Source organism: Pelophylax lessonae (genome assembly GCF_965119305.1).
Source record: "Pelophylax lessonae genome assembly, chromosome: 6".
Taxonomy (NCBI): Eukaryota; Metazoa; Chordata; class Amphibia; order Anura; family Ranidae; genus Pelophylax; species Pelophylax lessonae.
The window spans coordinates 51214059-51223020 of NC_138773.1; the positions used below are offsets into that span (position 1 = coordinate 51214059).

Here is an 8962-nt window from a genome sequence, read left to right on the forward strand (position 1 = left end):
AACACCCTTTCATTTTAACCATTTCTGGACCGGAAGGTTTTACCTCCTTAATAAGATACAGAATAGAAAAAATAACCACGCTAATGGAAATGTGAAATAGCAGCAACTTCAAGTGTAACCACACCCTGACAAGAATATAAATATACAAGTCACGCTCAATATTAGAGGACTAATTGAATGCCCAATACACCTAGTGATAAGTGAATCAAAAAATATTACAATTAATTAAACTAATAAACCAACAGAATGTCCATATTAGTCCATAAATTAAATTGGTAAAGATATGTGAGAGCAATGATGTCAATCCCGACTCCCCTTGGTAATGTGCTTACCGGAACACAATATATCTGAAGCAGTGATTAAATTCAGAAATCTTGATGATTTGTTAGAAGATGTCCATATTGACCTCTCAGAAATGACGTGGGATCATAAAAAAGAAAAAAGGAACGCCATAGCGTAAAATCCCACAAACATATATGGTGATAATATATTATGATTAAAAAGTCACCAGTGGGCTCAAAACAAATGTGAAAAATCAGAAAAATGATATAGGAGAAATGTGAAAAACAGTGAATCCACCACCAACATTAATGCTGCTTACCAGAACTAAAAATTGAATGAGCAGAGATGTGGATGAAGAAATAGGCCAGTCCAGAAAGAGCACTTATAGATACTCCTTACCAAAGAAAAGGAAGTGGTATGCAATACACCAAAGGAATCCACCACCGATAAGTCAGTCCCTTACCAGACTGAATTCACATCATTCATGAAGTATCAGACTTAAAAGCAATCCACCAGGCAAGCAGGTTCACCAACATCAATATATATGCCCCTTACCAGACTGCAAACTGTAAATTGCATAGAATGTCCTGAGGTTAGATGGGTGATGGAATCCCCACAGATGCAGGACACAATATATCAGGCTGCAAACTTAGACTTGACTAAAGTGTCCTGAGGATGGATAGATGTAGAAATCCCCACGGATGCTCAAAGATCGCAGGCCTCAGTGCATCAAAAACATAGGGAGGAAAAAGCCGCCATAGTGTAAAAACGTACAATTTTATTAAAACAAAAGGTATTACACTCACATGCAAAAAGGAACAGAGAATCGTTGTAACCAGCCGCCGGCCAGACAGCTGCGCACATCCGCTATCGTCGGACGCTCCAGGAAATGATGTCAGCACGCCGTGACCTTACGCCGTTTCGTCACAGATGACGTTTTCAAAACAATATTTTTTATTTTCTGCTATATAACATTCCGAATAAAAAAAAAAATTAAAAATCAAATTTTTTCATAATTTTAGGCCAATATGTATTCTTCTACATATGTTTGGTAAAAAAAACTCCAATAAGTGTATATTGATTGGTTTGCGCAAAAGTTATCGCCTCTACAAACTAGAGGAAAGATTTAGGTCATTTTTTTATTTTTTTACTAGTAATGGCAGCGATTTTTAGTGAGACTGTGACAGATCGGACCCCTAACTGACATTTTTGACACTTTTGGGGGGAACAGTAACATTACTACAGTAATCAGTGCTAAAAATATACATTGTTACTGTAATAATGACACTGACAGGGAAGGGGTTAACATCAGGGGCGATCAAAAGGTTAAAGTTTCCTGGCCTGTTTCTTAGCAACCAGCTCAATGCCATAAATTACCGCATAAAAAAATGCGGTAATTATCGCACAATCTCCAAAAATTTGCATTCGTTATTTAACGCAAATTTCTTAATGAAATGCACTTTACGAACTGAATTACCGCAAAAGAGTTATTTTACCGCATTTTATTAGCTGTTATTTCACTGTTAATGAATTGACCCCATAGTTTGATAGTTAGTTGTTACCTAGTTACATAATTAGTTGTTGGTTGTTATATAGTTAAACGGTTAGTTGTTAGTGGCCATTTTCTCTTCGAGCTTCCTTTTGTCCTGAACAATGTGCACCTAAACCATCTTACATAATATCACTTACTCTGTACTCCCTATCCCTATAGTAAAAATAAAATGTAAGGCACAAACCATTTTGGAATTCCCCAAATTGTTGTTGTAAAACAACAGCCTGTGTTTTTTTGTCTCTTGCCTTGTAATTTAAAACTGTCCCGTCTGCACTCTTTTCCTCAAGTTCATTTTAGCTGATTTGTTTCTTATTAATAATATCCTCCTGCTGTCCAGTTTTACAGTGCTGTATTATCTGCGGTCTCCAGCATTTGATAGAAATTGGCCAGCAGCAGGACAATTTTCCATAAGTGAGAAAAGAGACAGCCACAGCAAACTAGGAAAAGTCCCCAATGTGATATGATATTTTTAAGATATGTTTCCTGGCCCCGTCCTCTCCACCTGGCGATGGCCGCCATGCGGATGGGACAGTGGAGCCCAGAAAGCATTGCGTAAGGGTCGTGCCGGGGAAGGGGGCACGGAAAGCCATCGCGTAGATGGAAGTGCAAACTCACACAAAAGATACAAATGTCAGCATTCAATATAGTTAGGCTCCATGTACACGGGACGTTGTTAAAAGTCCCTTTGAATGCTGGAATTTTTAGGACGTTTGAAACGTCCGTTAGGTCGCGTTTGTACCCACGTTTAGCACTGATTACTGTAGTAATGTCACTGGTACCCCCAAAAGTGTAAAAAATGTCAGTAGTTAGGGGCCCGATCTGTCCGCAGTGTCACAGTCCCGCTAAAAATCGCAGATCGCCGCCATTAGTAGTAAAAAAAATAATTAAAATGACATAAATCTTTCCAGTAGTTTGTAGACGTGATAACTTTTGCGCAAACCAATCAAAATACGCTTATTGCTAATTTTTTTTTGGCAAAAATATGTAGCAGAAAACAAATTGGCCTAAAATATTAAAACATTTTGTTTTTTACATTTTTTTTTTTTTTGGAGAATGTCCTATAGCAGAATGTGAAAAATATTGTTTTTGTTTCAAAATTGTCGCTCTTTTTTTGTTTATAGCGCAAAAAATAAAAATCGCACAGGTGATAAAATACCACCAAAAGAAAGCTATATTTGTGGGAAAAAAAAAGGAAATCAATTTTATTTGGGTACAGCGTTGCACGACCGCACAATTGTCCGTTAAAATAACGCAGAGCCGAAGCGCAAATTAGGGCTTGGTCATTAAGGAGGCAAATCCTTCCGGTCTTAAAGTGGTTAATGATGGCCAAAATGCATTTGGAGGATTAAAGGTCTGGTGAGTGCACAATTTGAGTACCAAGCACCAAGAGAGTACTGTTTTGGGAAGGAGGTGTTTTGTAGTCCACCACGCGTGGTTTGCAGTTGCTCCAGAGCTTAGTAAATGAGGTAAAGCTTCACTTTTCAAAGAATACCCAATCACGTGCAAGAAGAAAAAAAAAAAAAAAAACAGCATTTTTGCTTGCACCTGATTGGATGGTAGAAGTCAGCAGAGCTTCTGCTTATTTACAAAGCTCAGGAGAAACTGCTCTCAGAGTGCAACTGTTTATTTGCCTTTAGTAAATGAACCCCAATATAATACCTGATTTGTACCGATTATAATACCTGGATTGTAATATATTGTCTATTTGAATATGTATTATTTGTTTTGCATTTTTTTTTAAATAAACTCAGAAAAAAAAAATAGTTTTGTTTATTCTTTTTCTAACAAATTCCAAATTTTCGGAACAATTTGACCTTGGATCGGTCAAAAAATGATCAGCCGATTTGATTCCTGTGTGAAGAATAGCTGGTTGGTAGGCAGCGGGTCGGGAAGCCAGCTGCCGGGTCCCTAACAACCGATGACTCATCAGCTGTCAGTAGGCTTCCCCACTGACAGCTGAAATGTAAACAAAAGAATGCCGGCAATAGAAAGTTTAGAAAAAAAAAACAGTGTTGGGTCCCCCCCCCAATCCATACCACCCCAAAAAACGTAGTGCCCCCCCCCAAATCCATGCCAGATCCTTATCCGAGCATGCAGCCTGGGAGGTCAGGAAAGGGGGGGCAAGTGAGTGCCCCCCCTGAACCATACCAGGCCACATGCCCTCAACATGGGGGGGACTTTGGCCCAAAAAGCACCTTCTTCCCATGTTGATAGGAACTAGGGCCTCCTCCCCACCACCATTCCTACCCATTTACCCAAAAAGTGTACCCAGTGAAAAAAGAGAGTACACAAGTTTTTGACAACTCCTTTATTAAAAAGTAAAAAAAAACAATTTCCCCTGCCACACCATTGGACCTGAAAAACAAAAAACTCTAGTCTCATCAAAGGCTCCCTGTCGACTGCCTGCTTCTCCATCTGACATTTCTTAAATAGGTAAGGGATGGAGTCACAGAATGAAATCAGCGGGCAACCCGACCCAAGTTGTGACGTCATCAGTCCAGTGGTCACCAAGATCACAATAGGCGGGGTCATCTGATGACATCATTAGGTGACTCCACCCCTTACCTATTTAAGAAATGTCAAATGGAGGAGGGAGCAGTCAGAGGAGAGCCTTCAACAAGGTTTTTTTTTTTGGGTCTGGCTGCCAGGGCCGGCCTTAGGTGTTCAGGCGCCCTGTGCGAGCTAATCCTGTGGCGCCCCCCCCCCCGCCCATCTTCACCCCTCGCACCCCTGGTCACCTAAACATACACAAAGAGGAAAAAAATATTTGTAATAAATAATTTGTTATACCTCCCATGTATAGATTTAACGCAGTTTACATATGCCGCCGCAACATTTGTATGCATTGGCTGGTAAGATTATAAATATATAAGTTTTATTACAGAGTATATCCAATATTCAGGTTGGTTGGTGATTCACTCGAATTAATCCTCCTCAAAAAGGCAAGGGACTTTATGAGGTGCATGTGAAACAGGCCAAAATGAATAAATAATGCAGCGCCAAAGTGCAAATAATGATTACAGTGTACAAACGGTTACATACATTACATACATACATACATTTTTTTTATTTAGATAGGTGTTTGTTGTATAATTATAGTATTGTACCAACATCCCTGGTCATGATACAAAAAACAAGGGGTTATGTGGAAGCCCTGGTGTGAGGGTCTGGCACAGACCCTCACACCAGGGCTTCCACATAACCCCTTGTTTTTTGTATACATACATACATGTATACAATACATTACATTCATATATTACATTACATACATGCATACATTACATTACATACATGTATACATTACATACATACATTACATGCATACATTACATACATACATTACATTACATACATGTATACATTACATACATACATTACATGCATACATTACATATATTACATGCATACATTACATTACATACCTTACATACATACATTACATGCATACATTACATACATATACATTACATACATGTGTGTAACTGCCATTACCGATGCAATTATGTAGTAAAAATATTATTTTTAAGTATTGTATTATTTTATTGTATTTAAATTTTTTTCCCTTCTGTTAAGACAAGTGACAGTCCCTTATATCCTCCCCTTCAATAAAATAGAAAGTATTTAGCCTAATTTGTCTGAAAAAAGAGGATACATAATACGACACAGGCAGCAGTGACACTTACCCGTTCTGTGGACGGTGGCTACTGGCTTTGCATTTAAAAAAGGCGCCTCCCGAGTCCCGACGCTTAGACGCCAAGGGCATGCGCCTGGGCCGTCTGCTCAAGAATACCCGAGCGTGTTCCGAGCGTGTTCGGGGACCCGAGCAGCGGCGCCTGCGCAGTGTGCCTTTCGGGAGCTGGCAGCAGCCATTTTTTTTTTCAGGTGCCGATCCCGATCCGATGCCCTTAGCTCTTCACCCAGTCCCAGGGCAGGGGGACCTGGCAGCGCCTGCTGCTACTACTCGTTCGGACTCCACTCCACTGATCATGTGAGTAAGCTGTCTGCAACTCACAGTCTGCGAGCTGTGATGGGCGCACGGCGCCCCTGTTGCCCGTGGCGCCCCGTGCGGCCGCACAGCTCGCACACCCCAAAGGCCGGCCCTGCTGGCTGCAAGGTTTGGCCATGGGCGGCAGCTAAGAGGCTCCTACAGGCAGCCATAACTTTAGTAGCACCAACTACTACAGTATTTGTCAGATTCCCCAGCGTCCCATCAGATATACGATATGCATAACTGTGATGTGCCAAGCTGGACCAGTGTAAGTATACAATACAGATCATTCCTGGAGTTCAGCTCTAACCATTTACAAATAAGCAGATTTTTAGAAAACCTATTTTTTTTCCGTAGAGTTCACATAATAGTTTTTCTGCTTTGAACATAAAAAAATGACATTTATTAAAAACTATATTTGGCTGACTCACATTCCAAAATCACACACTGTTGTTTCATTGGCGTCCACAGTCAGAAAATAATTTGGATAATTGTAGGGCAATCTACTAAGTACAAAATCATATGAGTCAGCTATCTTTGTAGACATAATGTCCGGGTGTGGGGCTCAAGCTGTACATACCACTCATAATTACTGCTGTACATTATTAAATCCATTAAATCAGTCACTTTGTATGGGTTAATATGGTTCTAGTTAAAAATTCAAAGTGTAACATCCATGGTTCAATTATAATAGGATATGTTGGGCTGGTGGCCTTGAGTAGAGATATTTTACAATCTAGACATTGAGTGGGGCCTGCAGTTGTGACACACTGTACAGTAGACACTTGTCTCCTTGTAAGAAGTGTGATCACAGCACATGATAGAAGGAACCCAATGCTGGTGGAGGTGAAAATTTGTGTCACACTAAACCAGCCTTTCTCAATCCTTTTACACCAGAGAAACTTGAAATACCGTAACTTTCGGGTCTTAAGGAACCCTTTGTTAAAAATGTACACATTGGTGGCCAGTGGAAAGAATGCCCCTTACGTTGCTGGTCACTGGAAATAATGCTCCTTATAGTGGTGATCAGAATGCCACCCTTCCAGGTGTCATGCAGCTGACTCTGCCAAGTAGCTAGGACCTGCAACTATGCAGGCAACATCAAATTGGAGGTCAGTCAGCCACAGCTTATGGAAACAATAGCATACACTGAAGGAATCCTAGTTGGGAATGTCTGCATTAAATCACGTCCTTTGAAAACACTGCATGGCATGGTTTCATCTTCTCTCTGTCCCTTATGTCACTAGATGGTCACAACAGTGATGAAGGGGTCAGAAGATGGAATACCATAGACCCAGTAGACCCAGGCATCTGACACCAGATCCAAAAGTGTCCAATGCTCAGAGACTGTAGACCTGGGCTGAAACATCACATATAGTTTCTCTGTTTGTGCACTTAACACATATGTTCATATTCTTCAATAGATTGATTCTTGTATCTCCTACAGAAGCTGTGGTAGCTTTCATGTGGGTAGATTTCATGTGGTCCAGCAGTTACGAAGGAAGGATGATTCCTACCTCTATAAATTCAAAGAAGCACCAACAGGTATTGAATAAACATTTCATTAAATTAAGTCTCATACTTGTATGACACCAATGGTCTACTTCCATATCCCATTTTGTTCCTCTATCTCTCTTCTTAGACTTCTTCCTCTCGCTTCCCTCCCTGACTGCTCTCTCCTTGTATTTTTATCCCATTTTCTTTCTCTCCCTCAGTTTTCTTTTAAATTGTTGTTTTTCTCCCTTCTCTTTCTTTTTTATCCCCCCCCCCCCCACACACACAGTGGTGTATTTTGGATTTGTGCTGCCCTAGGCTAGACTAAAATTGGGCGCCCCCCCTCCTATTTAAATTTGCCCACCCCTTCCTGTTTATTGGATGTGACACCCTCCAAAATCACGACCGTGACGTCACTGGTTGCTAGATGCCAGCCAGCTCTAGCAAACAGTTGCCAATAGACTCTCAGGTGGAGGTGGGGGCAGCTATTTTGCTGCCCCCTTGCAAAGTTCTGCCCTAGGCCTGGGCCTTGTTGGCCTAGGCCAAAATACAGCACTCCCCCCCCCCCCCCACACACACACACTTTTTACCTGAGTGCCTTCCCTGGATTATTTGACTTGCATTTGACCTAATTGTGACCTACAGTGAACCTCTTTCTGACTGGCAGTAGACCTCTTTCATATCTGCAGTTAACCTCTATTTGACCAGCAGTTGACCTCTTCCTGACCAGCAGTGGACCTTCTTCTGCACTGCATGGACCTCATTCTGAGCTTCAGTTGACCTCCTTCTGAGCTGCAGTGGACCTCCTGGCCTGCAGTTGATTTTCTGCTAACCTGCAGTAGACCTCTTTCTGAGCTGCACCAACCTGGTTTGCATTCCAGTTGACATGTATGTCAAAAACAACTGTTCTAATAAGAATAAAAGTTCATGCACACAGGCTGTTATTCTGTCCCTCCAGCTATTAGTTTTACTCTTTTTACCATTATCTTCTGCTGTTTTTCCCTTTTTTTGGCTCTGTTGTTCCATCTTATACAGTCAGCCCACTATTACAGATTTCACCTGTTAAATTCAAGGCCCCTGTACCATTTTGAAGGCTGACATCTGGAAGCAGTGCTAGTTCCAGGATAAATGACCTCACCAATCTAAATGCTGTAGCGCAGGGATCTCCAAACTATGGCCCTCCAGCTGTTGCGGAACTACACTTCCCATGAGGCATTGTAAAACTCTGACATTCACAGACATGACTAGCAGTGGCGGCTGGTGCTCAAATTTTTTTTTGGGGGGGGGGGCGCAAACAGAAAAATGTAATAGGCATTGCTTCGCGGCAAAGAACGCAGTAAAAAATTGCGTGACTTTGAGGTCACACAAATGTGAAAGGGGCCTTCAGTAATCAAGGTACAAAAATATGTAGCAGAAAACAAATTGGCCTAAAATGTTAAAAAAAATAGATTTTGATGTTGTCCGAAGCTAACAATGCTGAAATCCAAAAGAGCAGCAACTTACTTTGCCCTGCACAGTGGTGGATTTTCACTTGGGGTACCAGGATGTTCACATGAGGTTCCAGAGACATGGTCCAGAAACTATCCTACCTTAACAGTGCAGAGATCTCAGCAACTCACTATGTCCTGCACAGGGGTAGATGCTCA

The 8962-nt window shown here is 41.2% G+C and overlaps 1 protein-coding gene across 1 annotated transcript in view; it reads left to right on the plus strand.

Annotated features, from left to right (window-relative positions):
• The window catches only part of LOC309558583 (uncharacterized protein), a 533559-nt gene that overhangs the window by 931 nt on the left and 523666 nt on the right, over positions 1 to 8962 (plus strand). The gene's annotated exons all lie outside the window — the stretch shown is intronic.